General features: G+C 39.2%; 1 protein-coding gene across 4 annotated transcripts in view; it reads right to left on the bottom strand.

The window, feature by feature from the left end:
• The window catches only part of KLHL32 (kelch like family member 32), a 277,053-nt gene that overhangs the window by 215,369 nt on the left and 35,877 nt on the right, over positions 1-25,807 (bottom strand). Inside the window, exon 1 of one of the 4 annotated variants that reach the window (XM_077162442.1) lies at positions 1,256-1,345. The exons of the other annotated variants lie outside the window; for them this stretch is intronic. The gene's annotated coding sequence lies outside the window, so the exon portion shown is untranslated. Of the gene's footprint in view, positions 1-1,255; positions 1,346-25,807 lie in introns of those variants that run through there. 4 annotated transcript variants of the gene reach the window in all.

Raw genomic sequence — 25,807 nt, 5'->3', positions numbered from 1 at the left:
ATTCTGAACAGGAAAATGACTTATTTGAATAGTCTGGGACTTGGCCCATAACTTTGTTCTATAAAGCTCTCTTAGAGAATCTAGCTCCATTTTCTAATATAGTCAACTAGCAAAATTAATTTTAATCTGGAGAGTCTAAACAGGCTCCCTTCTGTATCAGTTTTATTTTGAAACAGATAACTTAGGGTAAAAACATTTATCAAAGGATGAATTAAACTGTGCCCATTTCTGTTGACTTGTATAAAAGGGAGCGCTATGATTTGCAATCTGTATATAAACTTGCAGTTGGTATGACTGTATAATAGGTAGTACAATAGTTCACTTAGATATCAATTTGCTTAAGTACCCCATTGTTACTAAATATTAGGTTACTTGACTTTTTACAGAAGTTAAATTCCTTTTTAAAATTACTAAAAATATCTATATTTTTATTTTCTATTTAAGTTTTTAGAAACCTAAAAATGAGTATCATTTTCAGTTGATCCTTTATGACCACTGAGCAGTACAAACGGTGAGATTAATCCAAGGCACATCATTGTTTAGTTAGCTAAGAGACTTGCTTAGCAACCTATTACTGCTATAGTTCCCTTTCAGAATCTAGGTTATAAACTCCAGGCTCTTACAGCCTAACACAAACACCAACAGAGATGGACACTTGAGTTTCAATATAACTAAGAATATTTATTATTACAGAAAGATGAGAAACCCTAATCCTTCTGCAAGTTCAATGTTTTTTAAATGCTCTCACCAATTAGGCAAATGGGGAACAAGAATCCTAAAAGCTAAAATAATCCAAAGTTAAAGGACACACCTAACTTGATGTTTTTCAGACATTTCAAATATAATTAAAAATCATAACATAAAATTAAATTCCCTTCTTTGGAAGCTTAGAGACCAACTCATTAAATTAGCTCTCCTCCAAAATTCATATAATCTGCTCATTGTACAAAGTTGAATGAAAAAGGACACCACATTTTAAAAGTAGGTTACAATAAGTTAAGGATGAATTGCCACTATTTGTTATTTACTATTTTTATTACATATTTATTATACATTTTTACGCATGATGCATTTCTACATTAAAATTAAAGTTTGTGAGCAAATACCTTTCTCTAGTTCCCTCATAGGAAGAACAACGTGCAGCATGTCTGATTTGTAAGCTCAGATCAGACATCTCTTTTCCTTCCTCCCCTCTCCTAGCCCTTTTCCCCCCAGTTTGTAGGATGTGGTGTCCTTTCCATGTTAAGGCTCTTACCTCTTCCCACAAGCCCAGAGAGATTCAGGTCAGCCTCCTGTCCTTTCCCCTTCTCAGAACCCAGAGATGGATTCAGGGCTGGGTTAGCTTGGAGGCTACTAGGAAGCAGATTGACAGGAAGGAAAGCTAGAGCTGCTTTGCTGGCTTCTAGCTATAGGGCTGCTCACACACCACCAGAGACACACTCATATTGAGCACAAATCCTAGGAGTGTTGTGTGGGTTTGGAAGCATAGGAAGTGGCTCTTGTCCTATGGATTCAGAGCAATTGCCTTCGGGGTCCCTTTTAGCTGTGACTGCCTCCAAACTTTCTGAGCCCATGAGCACAACAGGACCAACTTTATCCCATGAATACTGTTCTTATCGCCCACCTTATCATGGCCCCCAAAACTTAAAGCAAACACATTCACCTCCATTAAATTAGCCTTTTCAATCACTTAAGCAAAAGTCTGAAAGACTGAGCCACCTGCTTTCACTTGGGGCAGAATAGTAACCCCGGCCCTGCCTTACTTTAGAGATCAGAACTGAGGTCTGAAGTCTGCTCCCATTCCACATGGTCCCCTAACCAGGTTACACATGTCCCCTTAGTTCAGCATCCATCATTTAGCCACATCAAAGGAAGCCCATCAGGCTGACCTGCACCATCACTGCTGTATTCCTAAGGCTAAATGGGGTGTACCTTGACCAAAAATACTCCAACGACTTCTTTCAGTTATTCATACTGTAGACATCTGAGGGGCTATTCTGTACAAGACCCAGAGCTGGGTCCCTAGGATACAGTCGTTAAAACATTAATTCTTGCTTTCACAGAGCTGACAGTGGGCCACAATGGAGAGCAAAGGGGGGCTTGACAATATTTCAGCCCTCGTCACCTTCGTTAATCTCTCTCAAAGCCTTCCCAAACAAGCAACCAACATGGAGCACACGGTACTTGAATGTGCAAATACAGCTTTAAGAACACTTTCTAGCCCTTTCCTTTTGCCAAAAAGCAGCTCTTTGGCCCCATTCTGCCCATTGCCAGTGCTTGAATACTTACTTCTTCAATAATAATTTTGACAAGGGCTATGAAATAGTACAAGGTGCTCCAAGCATAGTTTTCTGATATGAAAAAGAGTAGTACCTACTTCCTAGGATTAAATGGATGAAATTCTTAAAATAGTGTCTGCCACATGGTAAGGGCTATAAGTATTAGCTGTTGTTGCTGTTATGCCATTATTATTATATAACAGGGGGCCGTGACCCTTCCTCTGTGGTCAAGGAAGGTGGCTTCCTTGAGAATGTGACAACTCAGCCAAGCTCTGCAAGATAATACTGAATTACCTGGGTGAAAGTGTCAGAAGGGGCGTGATGGGGGGCATCCTGGAGAAAGATCCTAAGGCAAAAAGAAGCAAGGCTTGTTAGAGGCCAGATCACACAAGCAAGGTTTTAATGCTGGTCTTTATCTAAAAAGCAGCAGGAGTCCACTGAAGATTTTAAAGCAAGAGTGTGCAAGATGAGATTTAAAGAAGCTTAGAGACTGCTGGATAGGCACCACAGTTCCTAGGGTCAAAGAAACCAAAGCCAGGCTCCTACTGGTTTCCCCAATTACATAAGGACAATCGCTGGTCCACACAACCCTCCTCTCCCCATTCAGACCCCTGTAGCTACCTGTCTGTGGGTTGGCATCTATTTTCCCTGAACAGGCACTACTCGACCAACAGCTCCCAATACTTTTCTCCCAGCTCTTGTCCAAAGCAGGCAATAACTCATCAGTGGGCTAAACCTGAATTCCCATTCAAATAGGCTTACTGTTCCCCCCGTCAGGGGATGGTGAGTTCAGTGGTGGTATCTCAGTGAGGAAAAGACGAGTCTAAGACTCAGGGTTCCCCAGCTCTGGACCCTGGCCAGCCCCCTCACTTACGTGCGCGTTTCACTTGGGTACAGCAGGCAGCTCCTGGTCTGCCTGACCTTCCACACATACCATGTGCCTCCCCACACCAGGCCTTGGTTGCTTGTTCTAAGAGTCTAGACCTAAACTGAGGTGGGACAATCAAAGTCCTTCTCCTGTAATTTGGATTTGGAACCACCAGCCTCCAGATCAGCCAGGCTGCTCATTTGCAAAACAAATACACAGAAAATACCAGAGGAAGCGATTTGTTTTATATCGATCCTATCTTTATTTAAAACTGATATTAATTTTGATTGTTTGAAATAGTGCATTGAAATGTTATTTCTTAATCACTGAGTTTTTGGGTGCCATTTGTCTCATCCTAAACTCAGCTGTTTCTTTCTTGTTGATTAGCAAGACAAGACAGCACTTATAGAGGGGAAGAAAGGGTAAAAGTAGCAGCAGAGAAAAAACTTTGGAGGTGGGAGAAGACTTCCCGGATTTCCCACGCTTTCCTGCCAGTGAGGTCCATGAAACACCCTAGTTCTTTATAACTTATGCAAAGCAAGGAATTTGTTAGCCCAACTGGGGATTAAGAGTTACTGAGAAATTTAGGGTTCTGTAAAATATCTCATTTGGAGAAAAGGGTTCTGCTGCCTTAAAAACAACAACAAAAACCGCAGACATTCATTTATTATGAACTTATCTGAGAATTTAAGTCGTTTAAGGTTTAAACAGTCCTTCTATGGGAAAATACACTCCAAGAACTTCCCAGAAGACATAGGTTTAGATAACTAAAGTACACATTTATGATATTTAATTCTATTTCTTCTACATTCTTTAAAGGCCAAGGTCCTGAAGATTCAGTATTAATTGACCTGCAGTCAACCACTGAATGGATAAAAGTAATATTTGGTGAACAGAGCAGTTGCTAACATCACCAGATATTATTTAAGGACAAGAAATATAATTATTGATAAAGATAGCTAAGAAAACGTAAGTTAAATTTTTAAAGTATCTTTACTAAGCTAAGATCAGCCTCTTGGCTTAGCTTAATGATTTTGGGAAGGGAGGACTAAAATCTGGCTCCTGGCACTTGACAGAGCACGTAATGATCACCAACAGCAACAAGTTTCAACTTTTGCAGTTAGAAGTACAACCAAATATGCTTAGCTTGCAAACATAAATTAAAACAAATATTTTCCAAAACGGAGCTTTGGTCACCTGTCAGTGTGCCCCCATGGTAGCTGACCCCCCCTGGGCCAGTCACTCAACTCGCCTGAGCCTTAGTGGTCTCAGCTTGGAGAAATACAGATAATACCACCTCAGCACAAAGCTGCATAATGTATGCAACACACCACCTGAAGGACCAGTAACTGTCTCAGTTAACCTCAATACGTTCCTTTTATTATACAGACACATGAATCACAATGAATTATTCAGGTGACAGGTATGTAAGCAAAATTTTACTTTTATTTCACTTTCTGTTAATGCTGCTTATGTAGTAAATGCCAGAAATGCATACAGAAGCAACACTTCCAAGTTCATACTCTAGACCACTCTGCAGCTTACAATGATTTCTCAGACTTCTCATTCCAAGCTCTTCAGAGGAAGCTGGGCACTCAACCTAGAGTAAATGTTTCTCAAAACTACAGCATTCTCTCACATAATAAAGATTACTCACTGGCTCCTTTCTTAGGAAATGTTTGTTTGTTAGCAGAACCTACTCTATTACTGGTGCATTTCTTTTCATGTATAATCTGCTTGGTACATATGATGTATGGGGTTTAAATCTTCAGAGATTTTTTCTTCCACACTCCTCCTACCCATCTATAAAAAACTGGTTTATTCTCTCTACTGTTTTTGTATAATGTTTTAGTTGTACACTTCTGGAGTTATTTGGTGATTTAAGTCTTATTTTGGATCCAAAGATTCATAGCAACTTAAGGGAAATATCACCAGACTTCAAGCAGGGAGAAATAAACACTGAAAGAAAGCTTAGAGGTCAGTTTTAAATTATACGTATAGGTTTTGACTATGAAGAATATAGTTATGTTACATAATTCTCCAACGTACTTAAGTGCTTGTTGATTTCAATTCTACAAATTGATGTCTTGAATAGAAATGTTGCTAAATTAGCATAAAGAATCAAGACACAAGCAACAGTCCCAAGCTATTATTTTATTCGTTTTACAAACGAGTAATTTATCTTTAATTCTGGGGTTGTTGATTATTGAATGAATTAGCATACTTTTATTACCCAGTACATCATGTGATGGCTAATAAGTAATATTGGCTGTTCCTTTAGCCCAATAAAACATTAAAAAGTATCCTACTGCCCTACTTTCCTTTATGGAATACTCATTCACTCCTGGTTATAAATGAGAATGCTTTCCATTAAAGACAGTGAGAACACGTAAGCTCTCCTATCATATAAGAAAATGGCATGACAATTCTTACAGGAAATATCCAATGTGTGATCAAAAGCATATTTTGCCACCTGAATAGAGATTTAGGCCAAAAGAACAAAATTGCCCCCATTCTTTCAGAATTCTACAACTCTTTTAATATATAAAATAAGAAAGTCATTCAGAGCATACTACTTCATCATAAACTTAGAGCCTTCCTATCAAATAGCTGTTAGTTTCAATTCAAAACACTATCATGAACCAGTTGCTTTCTATTTGACTTCTATTTTATCAAGAAGTGTTTTACATGCATTCTCTCATTGAATCCTCACAACCTGATTGGTAGATTTTCTCACTTTATTGGTAAGGAACTTGGGGTAAGTAATTCACTGATGTTTCAAAGCAAGACATACTGAGTATTTCTTATAATCCTATGGGGGGGAAGGGGAATTTGGCAAAAGCTTAAAGATTTTTCTGCAAGAATATCTCACCAATGGTGCCAGGATATACAGATAACTAGTATAGTTTGCCCAGCACATATATATAATCCTGGACAAATACATATTTATAATAGGAACAAAGTTTTGTTTTTTTTCTTTACATGATGGAATATATTAGATCACTGATTGTTGTGAATTAAAGTGGCATGTGAGCCACATCTCTTATTGTTAGGAAAAGATAGCCAATACCCATGAAATCTGTGAAAACTCAGGCATAAGAGCTTCAGCGTCTTCTATACTATCTTAAATAACACTTCACATATTTGAAAGCACCTAGCACAGTGATTGGTATGCAATGATGCTCAATAAACATTAGTTTGACTCTCCTTCCCCATCACCTGGATAGAAATAAAGAGGACACATTTGTGAAAAGTGTAGATAAGAGCAAAGCTGGAGCAGAAATTGAAGATATTGGATGTTCAATTTGACAACAGATTAGCAAGGTTCAAGAAATGTTTCTGCATATCATGAAAACAAACTATCGAAATGAAAATATAGCTTAGTTTTAGTCACAAAAGAACTAAGCCTGTGTATGACTAAAAATAGTTGCAAGGAGCATGAGACAATTCATTAATATTCTTAATATACAAAAAGCATTTACACATCAATAAGACAGATTAATAGCTTGATAGAAAATAGGGAACATAGAGCATGAAAAGGTAAAATAAGCATAAGTGTTCACCCTGCTTAGTAATAAGAATGCAAATAAATCAACAAGATGCCACTTCCTTCCAATCACTTTGGCAAAGAATGATAATGACCAGTGGGAACAAGAAAAGGACACTCACATGTAGGTAGGCACTTAAATCAGTACGGCCTCTCCAAAGGGCAATCTGTAAATATATATTAAAAGCCTGACAACATGCAAACCCTTTGACCCAGAAATTCCACTTCTAGAAATTCACCCTGTGGAATTAATCAGGTAAATGTGCAAAGGTATATATACAAGGAGAGGAAATGCTTGTCGTCCTCCACCTGTGCACATCACCACGTGGGTGGTAGTGCAATCATTCCTCGGAGTCATGCTTAAGGAAGAGCATGGCGACAATGGTGAAGATAGTCTATGTCTGGGGCGTATCTTCTGTCTGGGGTTCCCAAGACCATCTTGGGTTTAATGATTTGCTAGGAGGACTCACAGGACATGCTTAATTCCTCCAGCAACCAGCTGTGGCAACACATGTGAAATGTCTACTAGGGAAGCTCTTTCAAGGCTCAGCATCCATAGTTTTTACTGGGGCTACTCACACAGGTACACTTTGCCGAATTTGTGCCCAAATCCAAGACTCCAAGAAGGAAAGCAGACATTTAGCATAAACCATATTGTTTGTACAAACAGTTTAGGAACAGTAAGTTTCTCTTATCAGTTTTGGGAATGGTGGGAACCCTCTAAAACCCAAGTTCCCAGACACCAGCCTAGGAAGCAGGCCTCTCTAAGGGCCTCAATCCCAGGTCTTCTTGTTACCCCTTTTCTGCACATAGGATAGTCTGTATTATAGACTTAATAAGTGCTAGGCCCAGAGCTGTTTTATATGCCTTGCTTAACCCAACAGGCATTTTATTGTTCTCCTTTTATACAGAAATGCCCCTAAGGCTTAAAGAAGTTAAGTAATTTGCTGAAGACCACACAACTAGGAATTGGTAAAACCAGGCTTCAAACCCAGCAGACTGAACCCATGGTCCACACTCTTAACTACAACCTAATACTAATAAGAACAGATCCAAGGACTCAGTCAGACTCCAAGATGTACATACCAAGGCAGGAGAACATCAACTTTGGGTCCTCTTTACCTGACTAGATTCTATTCATCCTGCAATTCTCAGATGTCACCTCCTCTGGGAAGCTTTCTCCAATCACCCATCCACCTGGGCCTGAGAGGGATGGGGATTATATCGCATGCGTATCTATATTCATAGTAGAGACAAGTTGCTCTATTGTTACTTATTGGGAGGGGTCTATTGGCCTACCTTCACCTCTGACCCATAACCCTACCCCCAGACAGTAAGCTTTTTAAACAGGATGACCATTCATCTTGAGATAGTCCCAGTTTAACCTATTGACCCAATGTAATAACTAACATCAGCCCCTTTGTTCTCTCACTTTCCAGTACCGATGGTCAATTTGTTCATCCTGTCTATATGGGCAAGGTCCACAGCTATCTTGTTCATTGTCTTGAATCTCCAGAGACTACTCTTATCCTCACAAAATCCCCAAAGAAGAGAAAGTACAGTGTATATCTGTTTTAGAATGAAGGGCATGAGACCTTACTGCCAGATTATTTGTCTATATGGAACTCTAGTGCTTTAGTTTCTATTATGAAATCATTCCCTAAAGAACAAGATGCTACAATAAATATCAAAAGTATCTGTTTAAGAATAAGGATGAAATGTCCAGTCACCCTCATGAATATGCCTGGAGAACTTGAGAACCAAACTAAATTATAATGTTAAGTTAGTTCTTCCAGTCACATTAGCATACCCCTTTTTCTACTCTTACTTTAATTCTTAGTTCCATCAGTCTTCTATGAATAGTAACATAAAATGCTTGGATCAGTTACACAGTCTTGTCAAAATAACCGAACCTGCAATTATAATATCCTGAGGTGCTTCTAAAAAGTGTTGCCATGAACATTTTTATTAAAAAATTTCTTATAACTCTCAAACCACTTGAAATTAAATTATCCCCCTGTGTTTTTATGGATGGCACAATGTAGAACATTTGCCAGTACACAAATTTGTATAATAATACAATTATTGAAGAAATTCAATATGCCCCAAGTATGTGATTTTATTTTATTAGAAAACTGTATAAAAAGAGTAAAAGTTCTTAATCTGAGAATAACCATTCTCCTCTGATTAATAATTGCCTTCTAGGAAATGGAAAATATACTGCTTACAATTCTCAAACCTACGAGCTAAATGTAGTCTACCTTAGTTTTCTGGGGCGTAAAAAGTACCAGAGACCAGCTGGCAAAGACAACAAAAATTTATTGCCTCCTAGTTCTGGAAGCGAGAAGTATGAAATCAAGGTATTTCAAGGCCATGCTCTCTCTGAGGTCTTGCAGGGTTCTGGCAGTAGCTTGTCAAACTCAGCCTCTGCCTCTGGCACATGACCATCTTCTCTGTCTCCTACTAACTATGTCCAAATTTCCTCTCTTGGTAAGGACAATAGTCACACTGGATTAGGGATCACTCTAGTTCATTTTGGCCACATCTTAACTGATGAGCTCTTCCAAGATCTAATTTCCAAATAAGGTAATTCACAAGATGGGGATTTATGATCTGAACACACTTTCATGTTCCAGTTGAAGGGGAATAGGGACACAATTTAATCCACAACATAGTCTAAATTCCATTTACATATAGAGAAACAGTCTTACAGTTGCCTTTTCAGACACGGACTGTCCTTTCATTCAAGTAATTTCTAAATGCTTTGATATACTCACAGGAGTCCCTGAATACGGTTATGATGTCTCTATCTTCAAAAGGCCTTTCATCTACAGAATAAGGCATGACAAACATGTGCAGTTACCCTAACAGTACAAGACATTCTGATTTTCTCAGAGATGCAAAATCTCTTGTTAAAATTTTTTTTGAAATTGTGGTTATACCTTAAATTGACGTATACAATAACATGCTACTATTTTTCCCCTTGAAAAGATGTGCCTTATATCTGCAAGAAACATGAGAACCGAGGAAATACTGTAGTCCAAGTGCCTAAATAAGGAGACTAGGAGGATGTATATGCACTATTTCATTTAATTCTTACAACAAGTTGGCATTATAGGAATTAAATGGACCATTTTTTCAGAAAAAGCAGAGGCTTGGCAAGCTCAAATGCTCAATTGAAGGTGTTTCAAACCCACCTCTCTTACATTCTGCAGCACAACATTGACCAGCCAAAGAAGAGACCGATGTCAGATAAAATAGTGGGGAAAGGTTAAATGGAGGAGCACTGAAGGATTCAGAGATGAAGGAAGAGGCTTTCCAGACAAGAAGTACCACACACTCAAGGATTTGGAGGTCTACAAATTATACTGTTATACAATGAGAAACCTGTACTAGCTGTAGATGCAGAACCTACCTAAAACAATAGGTTCTGGAATCAGACTGCCTGGCTCCAATAATGTATGTGAGACCTTCATGAAGTTACTCACTTTTTCTAAACCTCAACTTCCTAAAGCAGTAAAGTGGGCACAAAAATAGAACTTACCCAAAGGACTTCCAGTTGAAGATGGCAGAGTGAACACAAGTACATTGAGTGTTTATATTGTTTATAACATCCACCCCAATTTCAGGAATGCCAAATGTTAAAAAATTTGTTTTCACTTTCAATTGAAGAATTTCCCCCCACTAGAGCCACAGCAAAGAGGTTAAAAAGTGACAATAAACCCACAAGATCAAAGAATACAAGAAATAAAAACCATAATACTTATTGAAGCTGGAAAGCAGATGGATGCATAATAACTCACTTACAAAACCTGAAAAAGATTAATTCCAAGTTGGCAGTGGAAAATGCTAAAAAAAAAAAAAAAATGCAGTTTGCATTAAGGAATATCCAGAAAACTCAGGAACTGATGGTACCAGATTGGGCTGATGAAAGAAAAAGACTAATAGAAAATCTGTTTAAAAAGCAAAACTCCAAGATCCCCTCACATACTCTGTACTGCATGACTGCTGGCTGCCCTTCCCTCACCCTGGAGACACTGGTTATTTGCTCCCTGGGAAGAATAAGAGGGTCACTAGACTAAGAAACCCCAGGCACGGGGAGGGCAGAGATACCATGAGGAAAACAAGACTGGTATGTGAACGTTTACACACCAAATGTGGAGACCTGAAGCTTTCATTACCCTGACTCCGTTTCCAGAATGCCAGCAGCTAGGTTTACATCCTCCATGGAAATTAGATTATTTCCAGGGAATATGATTAAGCCAACAGGAAAATCCAAAATATCTAACATATAATAAACAGCCCAGCCAGATCATGCTACAAGACAGCTCCTAGGTAACAATCTGAGAAAGAGACCAAAAAAAGACATTGGGGGGGCGGTATGAAAGAAAGGAAGACTACAATCCCCCCCGCCAATCCTATCATTTAAATCTACAGAGGGATATGAGAAAATACAACATCCACGAAATGAAAACAGGAAGCTATAAAAGAAAAGAGGGAGAGATCAGGAGAAATAGCTTCTAGAAATTAAAAATATGACAGCAGAAACAAAAGACTCCATAGAAAGATGGGAAGGTAAAGTTGAACAAGTTAAGATACTTTTCCAGTACTGAAGGACAACCGTGCCAGGCACAGTGGCTAGTACACAACCTCGGTGGGCTCCGTCAATCTGAAATTTCGGAAGGCTGGAGATTTAAAACTTACAAAAGTTTCCAGAAAATAATTACCAAAAAGGCCGTATTTTACATAAAGGATCAAAATTAGGATGAGCTCAGACTTTTCAGTAGCAATATATGGAAGCTAGATAATTGAACAAAGCCTTCAAATTCTGAAGAAAAATGTTTTCCAACATAGAATTATATAACCAAATTATCAATGTTTAAAACTGTAAAAGTAAAATAAAGACTTTTTCAGACTTGGAAAAAACAATTATTTCCTAAGCATCCTCTTTCAGGAAATTTCTAGAGGCTGAAACAAGATCAAGAAAGTACAGAACATGGGGTTCGAGAAGCCAAGAATTCAACTCAGCAAAGAGACAAGGGAATCCCCAAGTTTATGGGGAAGGAGGATCCCAAAATTGCACCTAAGAAGTCTGGAGGAATTCAGAAGGACCCAGAGACTTTTTCCAGAAGGTGAAAGGAACAGAAAACCTAATGCATTTTCTATCTATTTACAACTAGGGAAGAGCTGGGTGGTTAAACCAGTGTTGGTAACATAAAAATTTAAATGAAAAATATCAAGGTAATTATCTACTCCAGGAAGAAAAAAATTTTGCAGGAAAAGTTATCAATGATCAGTTGTAAATAGCATTTAGAGCATTACAACTACATAAAAAAGGAATTTGGTCCAATAAAATCATCAGTGTAACCAAGATGAGAGAATGGAGGCTGGAAAGTGTGTCTATGAGGGATGGTTGCAAGTGACTGTGAAGCGTTAAATGCTCACTTTTCATAGCAGGAAGTCAACAGATAATAGCTAACACTGTGGGGGGAGGCAGGGGCAGAAATCAAGACGTGGAAATATAAGGGTGCTATTGAGAAATATGAAACAGAAACAGCTAAAGGAGCTGAGAGCAACTGCCTTCTCCATATTTCTACTTAAGCCTATGGAATTATTTGACTCTCTAAAAATCATGTGTGATCCCAAACTGTAGTAAAAATAATAATGCAATTTAAAAGTTAGTCTAGGGCGGGCCACAGTGGCTCAGCAGGCAGAATTCTTGCCTGCCATGCCCGAGACTCAGGTCCGATTCCTGGTGCCTACCCATACAAAAAACAAACACACAAGCAAAATTAGTCTGTTACCACAAGGTACAGAATTAAATTAAGTGAATAAAGTTTATTAAACATACAATTATTTGACCAAATCCAGAGTATTGTCAGTTTCTGGCACAAACAGGGCTCAACAAATATCTTGATGTTGGTCATGATGATGAACTCTAAAGCATCAGCCCCCTTCAACTACTGACAGAAGTCCTTACTCTTTAGCCAATCATTGCTAGTTCCCAAACGAGTCCTAGAGAAGCCAGGCGGTACACAGGAACTTTCCTACCAGCAAAGGCCACAGTGCAGGGATGGGGTGGTACAAACCCCATCAGGACCACCCCATCCCCTATGTCCCTTAGCCTTTTTTGGGACCATACTCACAAAAAACCCAGAACCATCGTAGTTCTGCCCATAAACTTTCTTCCTACTGCTGTTCCCTTACAGTACCGAACTTCACATCATGACCATGGTTAAACACAGCCCAAGCTCAGGGCACAACAGACACAAGGTGTAGGGGCTGCTGCTGATCCCCTCTGGGCTACCCATGAAGCGCCTTTGCATGAGCTCTACCTGGTCCTGGCTTCATCCCCCTCCTCCCCAGGCAGCTAAAGTTCCCTTTTCTTTAAAATAGAAACCACCTGAGTCATGACCCTGCATATTTTTCCATTAAAAACACAAAAATTTAAATATGTTTGAAATTAGTAAGAACTAGTTTTTATATTGGGTCACAATTCTAATGTAATTATAAAATATTCAGAATTGTATATTCTGTGGGAAGGACTTTTGTTCCAACTAAGCATCACAAAGCTCTCTTAAATTCAAGAGCTCAAGGACAGCTAAATTCAAACGTCTACAAAACACAAATGGTATCTTCCTACTATCATCCCCTAGACTCTAGACTATTGTGAGACTGTCTTTTGTTGTACAGTCCCAAGTAGAGGGAGTGAAAAGCCCTAGTGTGTCTCTTACAGCCTCTATCAGCCTCTTGGAGGACTGGTTGGATTGCTTGCCACTTTCCCCTTTGGGATGATGTTTTAGGGTTGACCTGGGACTGTTCCCTGCTTTGGAGGTGCTCCTAGGCCTAGGAAGGCCCAAGGGCAAGGAGCCACAAAGGCCACTTGTCTTTGGCATAAGTTCTGTATTATAGGTACAGTATAGGCCATGTAAGTGTTTAACATAGGGTCTGCATTAATTTTCTATCTATTTAAAACAGCTGAAAGTCTTAAAACAATGCAAGTTCATCATCTTACAGTTCTGTAGATCAGAAGTCTTGCTGGGCTGAAATCAAAATGTCAGCAGGGCTGCATTCCTTTCTGGTCACTCTAGGAAAGAATCCGTTCCTTGCCTTTTCCAGCTTCTAATGGCTGCCTGTGTTCCTTGGCTCATAGTTGCCTCCCTCCCTCTTCAAAGCCAGCAACAGCAGGTCAGATCCTTCTCACACCACATCACCATGTGAGCTCTTCCTCATTTGCCTTCCTCGCACTTTGATGGACTTGTGATTACAATAGGTCCATCTGGATAACCCAGGCTAGTCAACCTACTTTAAAGTCACTTGACTAGCAACTGTAATTACACCTACAAACTCAATTCCCCTGTGATATGTAACTGACCATAGCCACAGGTTCCAGTGATTAGGAGGCAGACACTTTGGGGGGGAGGGTGTCATTATTCCACCTACCACACCTATTGATGTGGCTTTGCATGTCCCATCCTGGCCAGCACAGGAATTGGGGCAAATATCTTCTGGTAATAAACAGTATACTTTACCTGGAACATGTAAAATCCTGAGTCAAGGAACAATGAGTGGCTAACTGAGGAGTCTAAGAATTAGAGCTCTTTCATCCAGATTGATAAATGATGGCTCATGGACCAAATATGGCCCAAGGCCTGTTTCTGTAAATAAAGTTTTATTGGGACATTTGTTTAGATATTTTATCTACGGCTGCTTTGGCTCTGCAAAGGCAGTGTAATCATGGCAGAGATTAATTGGTTCCAAAGATTAAAATATTTACTCTTAGTCTCTTTCCCCAAAAAATTTTACAGGGGCATGAAAGCCTGTAATAGAAGGAACTTTGTTCTCAGAAGCCTGGCTAATAAATGCCTTACTTATATGTTATTTTTGTTTAGGGAGTAAATGGGCTTTCACCCCAAATACAGAAATTCCAGACACCTCCAAATACACTTTCCTCAGTCATTGATAAGGCACTCAAAGTCTTTTGCAGAATATGTACATAATCCTAACAACTCAAGGTATTAAAACTGAAAAGAAATTTAAATTTCACTTTCTATTTAAAAATCAACCCTATTTTAATACCTTGACTTTGACCAGAATGCTGTGGCTAAAAATTCTCCATTTTAAGACAATGATATTATACAGAATAAGCAGCAAGATGAGGCACTTTGAAAACATATACTCAAAATACTGCAAGTCATAATTTTACAATTATCAAAAAGAATACAAAATATTGATTTGAGCAACAATTTCAAGTCAGTATAATCAATTTCAATAATCCGTGGTAAACAATCCATATACTGAGGTTTTTTCCCTTGGTTCTAACTAGATACCTTTGAGAAATATTCAAATTTGAGGGGAAATAAAAAGGAAAAGTTGTGCTTTCTGAATTGCAATACCAATTACACTTTGAATATTTATAAACAATGCAAAATCTCAACTCTTTGGGGGAACCTTTTATCTTATGAAACTAAATAAGGCATGCCACTCATAATCCCTACAACCTTTCTACGATTCAGTCAAATGGAAAATATTAATAACTACTTGGAAAATAAAAATGAAATTACCAAATCCTAACTAGGTCTACATTATACAAAAAGATGGTGGCAACAATGGAAATGGAGCAAGAGTCCCTGGACCCAGGTTAATGGGTAACTGTGACACATGTGGACAGATGTGAGATGGTCATGTCCCTTTCTGCCACTACTAGGAAAAACAGAAGACTAAGTAACACGGTATCAGAGCTGGAGCTATGCGGACCAATTCAAATGAAGTGAAATGTATGAGAATTTTAGGAATATGCATCCATTCATTCTTCTAGGCACTGAACACAGTGTTCTAGCACTGAATCCAGATTAAAACAAGCCAGACAATGTCTCTACCTACATAGGCCTTACATTGTATGGGGAAGAAACAGGGAATGGGCAAATGAAAAAAAACCCTGACAGGCACTACAATGAACAAAGCAGCATGATATGACAGAATCAATGGGGCATTTATTTAGTTTGGGTGGTCAGAGAAAATTTCTGAAGAAATGAACCTAACCTATGTTAAATGAATTTAACCTATGATAATGAATACCTAAAAGCTCTCCAAGCTGCACAATGGCAGTTGGCAAGAATAAGTAGCTTATAAAAGGCAGCAAAAAAGAAGTCAAGAAGAAAATGATTGATCCATTTTCTAAGAAAGCTTGGTATGATGTGAAAGCACCAGTAGGCTCAATCTAGGAAAACACTAGACCCAATAACCCAGGGAACCAAAATTGCATATGATGGTCTCAGGGATCACATTTTCAAAATGAGCCTTGCTGATCTGTAGAATCCTGAAGTTGCATTTAGAAAAGTCAAGCCAACAGTGAGGATGTTCAGGTCTAAAACTGCCCGGGCCACTTCCACAGATAAATCTTATCTGTGACAAAATGGCTCCACAGTCCCAGAATGGCAGACCATGACTGAAGCTCTTGTTGACGTCAAGACCACCTATAGTTACTTGATTCATCAGTTTTGTGTGAGTTTTACCAAAAAACAAACACACAAAAAACAACGCTGCAATCAGATCATTACCAACAGGTCCACCAAATCCAGAACATGACAGAAATCCCAACCTGAGAAGCGCAGACAGACAGCTTAAGAAGGGAGCTATAAATTCATTCCAGACATCAGTAGGGTCACGCAGAAAAGTCTTGCTAATCTATTTATTCTCTTGATGATCTATGTGATAGAAAAATGAAAACAGTGAAGAAGCCCAAATTTGAACTGGGAAAATTCATGGAGCTTCATGGTAAAAGTAGAGGTTCTGGAAAGTTCCTGGGGATGAGAAAGATGCCATACTGAATGAGCTGATGAATATGATCCACCAGTTCAAAAATCTTTAAAATTCAAACTTTTAATGGTGCAGTCATATTTGTGATTACAAAAAATACTAATATTCCAAAGTCAGAGACAAGAAAAGTTCTCCACATTATGTTTTGTGATTTGAGAAATGTTTTGAATTGCTACATGACTTTTTGGAATGAGTCAGAAGAGGAGGAGGAGTGTGGAGTCTGTTTTCCCGGCTCAGTCAATAGGCTTGGGTGAGCTTGACAGGTGGGAGGATGGATCTTGGAGAGAATAGTGTGGGGGAGCTTGAGTGAAAAAAAAGTCTGTCAAATCCATCATGTTTGATATTTCACAATGACTGAAGTAAATTTCTTCCATTATCAATCCTCACTTTCCCAAATGCACAAAATCTAACATCACGTCTTTTTTTTTTTTTTTTTTTAATGTATCTTCTAACCAAGATATTACTGCCCTTTGGTAGTATCCCATACATAAAATTGCTAAACACTATTAGTGAAAACAAAGCCACCACATTTATTTCATAAAGTAATCACACCAAAAGTATACCCACAGTTTCAATAATTGTGTATCACAGAAACAAAGCCTTGCTCATATAAATTTACTGTGAATCTCAGGAATTATCTGATGTCTTGGATAAAAAAAATCTTTATCCACATAGCACTTTTTAGTTTTTACAAAGGCAAGCAACACAAAATGTTGGTCTGTCTGTAGAAATTGCCAGGAATGCCACCTGTGAGGTCCTACTGAGCAAAGGGTGTGAACTCCATCTCCAATTTGAGGTGCAAGATGAAGTAACTTTCCCAAGGTCACCAAGCTAGTAAGTGGCACAGCTGGACCTGGAACCTAGACCAGTGGACTAGAGTCCATGCCTCCCATGGACTACACTACCTCCAGCTTTAGCAACGCTCTATAGCTGGCTGGATTCCAGGGATTTTCCAGAGAGTCAAATCTCTATTTTATTACTGCTCAGTCATTTCCAAGAACACAGCTACAACAGGTAATTTCCTGAAAAATATTTGGCATCACCATTCCGCTTTCAGAGCCTCTAAAATCTAGCCTTAGATTCCAGAGAGGCACATAGCATGAAGATGAGAGTGCAAACTTTGTAGCCAAACTGTCTGGTTTCAAATCCCAGCCCACTAGCAATAGGACCTTGGACAAGTACTTAATCTCTCTGTAGCTTGGATTCTTCATTATGTGAAGCGGGATCCATACCACCACATACCTCACCGCACAGTTTTAAGGATTTAAGGAGTTACTATAAGTAAACTATTAAGAACAGTGCTAAGAACACAAAAACTACCAAAGTATTAGCTGTCATCATTACCATGTCCAAGTAAAAAAAGGCTGGGTACCTCAACCCTGTCTTACTCCCGCCCCCATTCATACTCCTGAGTTACCATCACTCTGTGTCCTGAAGGGTAATGTAAGCACAAGCTGCAGAGAGAATGATAAGATAATGTAAAGATGCCTGGAAGATGGTCCTCATTCCACTCACTACACAGTATCCTTTCAAGAGAATCTGGGAGAGGGATTTCTTTCTCATTTTAGTATCTCCAAAGAGATAAGTTGTACTGATATTTCTGAACATCAGTTGGCTTTATTTATAAATGCTTTAAATCAACCGAGTAAGCAAGCTGATCTTTTTTATAATAACTACCAACAAAGCTTAGATTTAAATGCTCTATGCACTCTTAGTAAGTGTATAGAACTCAGTGACACATATTTTTCTAGTATTGTTCATGGCTCATTTCAGGGTCAATCTGTCTTATGGGTGAATCAGGTATCCGCCAAAAAACATTGTCTTAATCCTAATCTGCATCCCTGTGGGTGTGAACCAATTGGTAAATAGAGCCCTTTGAAGATGACCTATTCGTGGAGGTGTGGACTAATGCACGTGTGGGGATCCTGAGAGCCTACTTAGGGGTGGACAAACGGAATCAGGGTGAGCCTTAACCCGGATTCTGGGAGGCCTTAGAAAGAGAAAGTCACAGGAAGAAGTCAGAGGCCAGACTCCAGTGGGCACCAGAAAAGCAGATGCAAAGAGAGGTTGTATGTGACAGGGGGCAGACAGGCAAGCCAAGGAACCCCAAGGATTGTGGCAAGCCTGCAAGAGAACACCGCACAGTTCAGGGAGAGAGGACTGGTATCTTGATTTTGGGCTTCTGGCCCCAAAATCTGTGAGTCAATAAATTCTTGTCATTTAAGCCAACCCATCATGTGGCATTTGTCATAGCAGCCCTGGCAAACTAAGAAACTTTTCTTTTTCCCTTAACAGCTATTTCTCATATTAGTTAAACCTTCCTTTTAATAAAAAAGCAGGGTCTGAAACCCCCTGTCCTCCTGGAGGGCCGGGAAAGGGAAGGAGAGGAGGACAAAGGAGTGGTTATCCCAGTAGAATCTGCTCCAGGGTCTAAGGGGGCCCCAGTTTAGGGTCAGGGTTGGCATCTGGGTCTGAGGTAAAGTTCTAGGAAGGGCTAGAACAGTAAATGAAAACTTTAAACTCAGAAGTGGTAGGCTGCTACCCTGCTCTCACCTTCACCATCCTTTACTCCTACCCAGCTTTCAGTATCATATAAAGAACTCCCTAGTCTCTATTCCTCACTTAACAGGTAAAATATTTCTAATTTCACAACATAATGAAATGACAGATTCTTGACAATAAAGCATTTATTGCGTGCCCATCATATCCAGGCATTCTTCTAAGCATGTAGGACACAACATTGAGCATAACAAAATGCCTACCCCATGAAGCTTACTTTCTATGTGAAAAGACAAATAACAAATGATAAATATGGCAAATAAATAAATTACATGGTCTGCTAGGAGGAGAAAAGTGCTATGAAAGAAAAACAGAGCAAAGAAATGGGCTCCGGAGTACAGAGGCAGAGGACTAATACAAAAAATAATAATAGTAATTTTTGTTAGGAGGTAAAAATGGGTACTATAAATTCTGAATTTTAGATTGGTTAGAATGGCAGATATCACTTAAAACAAAATATTGTTAATATTTCAGTCCTGAGTAAACTCACATTTTAAATGTCATCCTGCTGATAATTCTTTGGTAAAGTGAACACATTTTTCATAAAAGAGGTTAACTCACATCAGCAACCCTGATTTTCCAGATTACTTCAGTAAAAATGAAAGTCCCTGAAACTGTTATAAAACATTCCTTTTGTGGCTTGTGCTCCACACTGCAACTGCAGAAGGTCCAACTTCACATCAAAGACTGACCTATGGGCTTCAGGGTTTCTTTCCTGGGCCCTCTAAAACATAATCACCCTCTCAGCCCTCATATTTTCAGTGGCATCCTGCACAGCGAGGCATACACCACAGGGGCCCAGGCACATGTTAAAATCACCCACAACGGCAGTAAAGCCTGTGACACCCCAAAGAGACTGCAAACCCACTTCTCTTAAGGAGTCACTGCCCAAGAGTGCCTTTTCCTACAGCCACCAGTGCCACCTAATTCACCAACACAGCTGTGTACTCAGGAGTCCACTGGGAGTTCCATAAAGTTACTCTGTTTTACCTTTTTTGCTCTTTTTAATTCATCCTCCACTTTCTAGGACTTAGACTTGAGTCTAAGTGGACTCAAGCCAGGGTACAAACCCAGCAGCAGACACTGTGCTGTACTTGGTATCATGCTTTTCCTCTGACACTAGCCCACTGGGTTTGATTCTCTCCTCAAGGTCTGTGTCCCCCAAAAGAGCTTGCCCCATAAGCTCTCCAGACATGCCTCAACTTTAGGGTATACTATGGTATTTCTGTTCTTAGGGTGTTGGACTGGGCTTCCAGCTCATTGGAAGAGAAGTATAACAGTGAGTTATGTGGCATCACAGTGAACAATGGAAAGTAACAATGTGAGCTCTGAGATGTCCTCCCTACAACTAGCATGAAGAGCTGACACAGCAATGCGCTGGGATGAGCTGGTGATGGTTAAAAAACAATAGCAGCGGCCTACCTGATGAGAAGCTTCAGGGCTTCATCCCCCAAAAGAAGCATTGAGCAACCAACAAAAGCTAGCAGAAATATCTTTCTCAAAACTCCAGAAAACAATTAAAGGATTGCAGTAATAGGATGAGTGCCAAATCAAGAAAAAGCTTACGTCCTTAGAATCAGTAGGCTCTCCTGGAGCCCTGGCAGTCCCCTCCCACCCCTCACTAGATAGCGTGGAGCCTGCCTGGTGCAGGTTCTAGAGGGAGCACAGTAACCCTCATGTACATACAGGAAGCACGCGTGTCTGGTCCAATCTGTCTGGCAGTGGCCTGAGGGACTCACTGACCCAGAAATTGCCCTGCATGTAGAAGACAGATAACTGAACTCTCCTACAGAATGCTGTAGGGAAACAGTCAAGTGGTTGCCCGGAGCAAGGGATGTCTGACTGTAGGACATACTGTGCAGCACTGGGAACCATGAGGAGACTTTCCTAGGGAAGAGGAGACATTTGAATCCAGGTAAACAGAGGGATTCCCAGGGCTGCATGTGCATGCCCAAGATAAGGTACATGCACAGAAAGGATCAGGGTGGCCCCTATATTGTAGCCTCGATCTATTCTCTAAACTCTTTGCATGGATAAGCCCTGAAGAAGAGCACTTGCACAGGTCAATCCTCAAAAACTGTGAAGGGTGTATTGTTTTTTCCCTTTCATTATCATTTATTTTGTTAGCTTCTGACATTCAAGGAAAGCTCTGTCATACCATAGCTGGATACAAGCTGAAGGAAAAGATGTTTCAGAATCTAAATTCCAATGCCACATATTAAAATATCAAAATGGCCAGGTTTCAACAAAAGATTATAAAACACACAAAGAAACAGAAGTAATGGCCCAGACAAAGGAGCAGGTTAAAGCATTAGAAACCATCAATGAGGAGGCTCAGACCTGGGACATTCCAGACAAAGACTTTTAAAAATGGCCCTAAATATGCTCAAAGAGCTAAAGGAAAATATGCACAAACAACTAAGGGAAACCAGAAAAACAACTGATGAATACAGTGAGAATTTCAATAGAGAGATGGGCATTATGAAAGGGAACCAAGCAGAGCTGAGGAAGATAAATAAAAAATTCCCTAGAGGGGTCCACCAACAGCTTGAACTGGAAGAGGAAGAATCAGCGGATTTGAAGATAAGACCGTTGGAATCATCCAATCTGAGGGGCAGAAAGAGGAAAGAATGAAGAAAGGTGAACAGAGCCTGAGAAGCCTGTGCAACATCATCAAGGGTCCTGATATAAACATCATGGGGATCCCAGAAGGAGCAGAAGGAGAGAAAAGAACAGAGATACTAGGCAAAGAAGCAATGGCTTAAAGCATGCCAAACTTAATGAAAGATGTGAATAACATCCTTGATGCAAAACAAACTCCAAACAGGACAAACACAAATAGACCCATACTTAACCATGTCATAATCAAACTGTCAAATGCTGAAGAGAAATAGAGAATTCTGAAAGCTGCAGGAGAGAAGCCACATGTTGCACACCAGGGAACCTCAGTAAGAGTAACTGCCGATTACCCATTAGAAACCACAAAGAAGGAAGACATATTTAAAGTGCCGAAAGGAACAAATTGCCAACCAAGTATTCTATATCCAGCAAAATTGTTTTTCAAAATGAGGGAAGGATTGTTGATATTCCCAGGTAAATGAAAGCCGAGGGACTTCATCATCACTATATGAGCCCTGCAAGAAAGAGATCACTGCAGGCTGAAAGGAAAGGACAATGGGCAACAGATCCTGTATAAAGAAATGGATAATGATGGGGTAAATATAAATGCCAGTACTATTTTATTTTTGGTTTGTAACTCCTCTTTTTACTTCCTTCATGATCTAAAAGGCAAATGCATAAAACACAATGATAAGAGGAGCAAAGGTGGTTCAGTGGTGTGATGCTCCCCTTCCATGTGGGTGACCCAGGTTCGATTTCCAGACCATGCATACCTCCCACCCCCCCAAAAAAATGCAATGATAAGTCAATGATGTTGACTCAATGCATAAACACAAAATTTGTGACAAGAACTACATACATAGGGGTATTGAGAGGGGTACAGGAATAGTTTATATTCAGTGTTGAGATTAAGTTGGCATCAAATAAATGAGAGTGCTATAGATTTAGGATGTTCAATTTAAGCCCATGGTAACCACAAAAAAAAAAAAAAAAAAACCCAGAGAATATATAAATCATAGAAACTGAAGTTAGAGTACATGTTACCAGGAATGGGGGCTAGGTACAATGGGAGTTAATGCAAAATGATTGTAGGGTTTCTAGGGAATGAAGGGAAAGCTGTGGTAATGAATGGTGGTGAAGGTACTGCAACATTGTAAAAGTGATCAATCCCACTGAATGGTGTGCTTGGGAGGGGCTGGAATGGAAAAATTTGTTTTTATATATTTCCACAATTAAAAAAGGAAGATAAACTAAAGAGTTAATGATAATTAAATGCAATATATGATGCTGGATGGGATTTAAGAACTGAGGAGAAAAGGCTCAAAAGGACATTACTGGGACATAATAAGGACTGAAATACAGAATGTAAGCATTATATCAAAGTTAAATTTCTTGAATTTGACAACTGCATTAAAGGTGAATATATTAAGTGAATATCCTTGTTCGCAGGAAATGTATATGGAAATATTATGTCTTAAAGTAGTAAGATATATGCGACCTGCTCTCAAATGCTCAGAGAATAGAAGATGGGTAGATTAGATAAACAGAAGGCAGACAGATAGATAGATAGATAGATAGATAGACAGACAGACTGATAGATAAGAATGATATGGCAAAGGTGGCAAAATATTAAAACTAGTGACTGTGAGTATCAGGGGGTGGAGGATGTTGTTATTCTTACTGGAGTTTGTATTATTTTTGCAACTGTCCTGAAACTTTGAAATTATTTCAGAATAAAAAGGTTTTAAAAATTGATTTTAACACACAAAAAAACAAATAAAAAAGAGGCTACATGAAATTTCTCAAGGAAATGCTTTCCCAAATAAAATTAAAGTATTTAGGTAGTTCATGATAGGAGATCTACAAATTCAGTACAGAAATACCAAAACAATCCAATACAGGGCAGAAGTCATACACATCAATCATCTATAGTGGAAAGATTTGTCGAAGTCGCGTTCTATTCTTAGAGCTATAAATTTAAGAGTAAAGGTAATCATTCTTCCAATAAAGAAAAGGTCTGAATTAAAAGCACTTTTTTCCATCTTGCTATTGGTTACTGCTCAGAAGAGTAGATCCAGAATATTCCACCAAAAGAAGACAGTATTTCTTACACATATACACATATATCCATATAATATTATATTTTAATTTCCAAATACTATAAGAGTATATTATAGTTTTCTATCCCTCTCAGATTTGAAAAGGGTTATGAAATAATAGACAAATCTTATGACCCTACCCAATCCCACAACTTATTACTCACATAACTTGGGCAAATCATTTAGCCTTTCTGAGGCAGCATTTATTTCTCTATAAGACAAGGGTAAAAGTACCTCCTCCACAGCACTGTCACTGAGACTAAATGAAATGAAATGATGAATTTGGAAGTACTTTATAAATTCTGAGGTACAATGGAAGCATACAGCATCATCAAACTTACTCTACTACAACAGCATACAGGATAATTCTCTCAATAAGATGAGAAAGCTCAGAAAACTGATTTGTTCCCCTACCACAGCTTTCTTCCAGATCCTAGTACATTAGTCCATTTTCTCAAGAACTTAAAAAAGACAACTGGTTAAACTCAACAACAAAAAGCATATAATCTCTATGTAACATTTTTAGACAGAATATTTGTATAAAACGAGAATGAAAATATTTTATTATTGCCTAGCTTCTTTGAATGAAGCCTTTTATTCTGATACCTTGGATCTATGCTTGCCTCATAGGTAACATTTTCAATTATTTAAGCACTGGTTAATATTACCGATGTCGGCATGATCAGTAATTACTGTCTTAACAATCCCAGGCATCTGATTCCAGCTGCTCTCACCTTTGATAAAAGCAGGAGCAACAGCCTGGAGGGCAGGAACTGACAGGGAAAGAATACAGCTGGGGGTCAAATTAATGCTGGAGTTGTACTAGCTCTCAGGGAAGTCAGAGATATGTACTGGAAGATGAGACCACTAAGTGAGAAAGAAGCAACGTACTGAGCTTTGGGTACCAAATAAAATATTTTCTGAACATGAAAACGGCTTTTGAATCTAGTTCTGAAGAAACTGGCTAAATAAATCATACCTTCAGAACCTCTTCTGAGTAATTATAAAAAGAATGCATCTGCATACGCAGTCCCCTGCCAGATTTGACTTTTCCCTTCCACAGATGGTTGGGGCAAGTGTCTGTGCATATGGCAAGGGAAAAACAGCAGGAAGCTCAAAATATTTAACTGTCAAAACAAAAAGTGAATGCTTATGAAATGTGTGTTGTGTGAGGCACTGTTAGGGCCGTAAAAGCAAAGAAGATTGGTCAATGTAGGCTTGGCCTTGGGAGTTTTGTGCCTGGTCCCAGCGAGCCACTTTGTTTCTCGGGGAATCCATTTTCTCATGTGGAAAGTAGAGGAATCTAACTAATCAACTTGTAGGGGAGGGCTTTACATCCAACTTCTGGGGTCAGAAAGAAAAAAACAAGTAAAACAGGGATCAGCCTCTGTGTAGGTAAAGAAACTTCCCTGGAAGAATAGTATAAAGTTTTCTTCTTTGAAGTTGAAGCACAAGTCATACTACCATATGGATTCTATCTGAATGATACCAGGAAACCCAATGCTTTTAAGAGCTGGTCTTAGAGGAATAGGGACTCTGCATCTATCATAAGCCAAATCCATTTTGAGAAAAATAATGGGCTTGTCATAGTCCCCTATCCAGGGATGGGGAATGGAACTGTGCGTGTGTAGGTGTGCAAGTGTATGTGTGTATATGTAGGTATGTGCACGTATATGTGTGCATGTGTGTGAGTACACATGTAAGTGTGCATGTGTGTGGATGTATATATGCAGTACAAGTGTGTCCTGTGTGATTGTGCATGCTAGTGTATGTGAATGAATGCATGTGTGTGGGTGTTGGTATATATGTAGGAGTGTAAGCATACATGGAGAGTAGACATGGAAAATCAGTCTCATTTCTCTCTTTTCCCTTTTTTACCTAATGTCCCTTCCCTAAATCCTTGGCACTGAATGGCCAATTTGATTTTTAACTAAGGCATGTGAGCAAGGGGGAAGTGATATTCAGGGTAGCTCAAGAGCCATTCTGTACTAGTGAGTGGCTCTGTGCAGGACCAGGA

This window comes from Tamandua tetradactyla, chromosome 5 (assembly GCF_023851605.1).
Source record: "Tamandua tetradactyla isolate mTamTet1 chromosome 5, mTamTet1.pri, whole genome shotgun sequence".
NCBI classification, from domain to species: domain Eukaryota; kingdom Metazoa; phylum Chordata; class Mammalia; order Pilosa; family Myrmecophagidae; genus Tamandua; species Tamandua tetradactyla.
The sequence above is the reverse complement of the archived record's forward strand: the minus strand, read 5'-3'. Positions and strand labels throughout refer to the sequence as shown.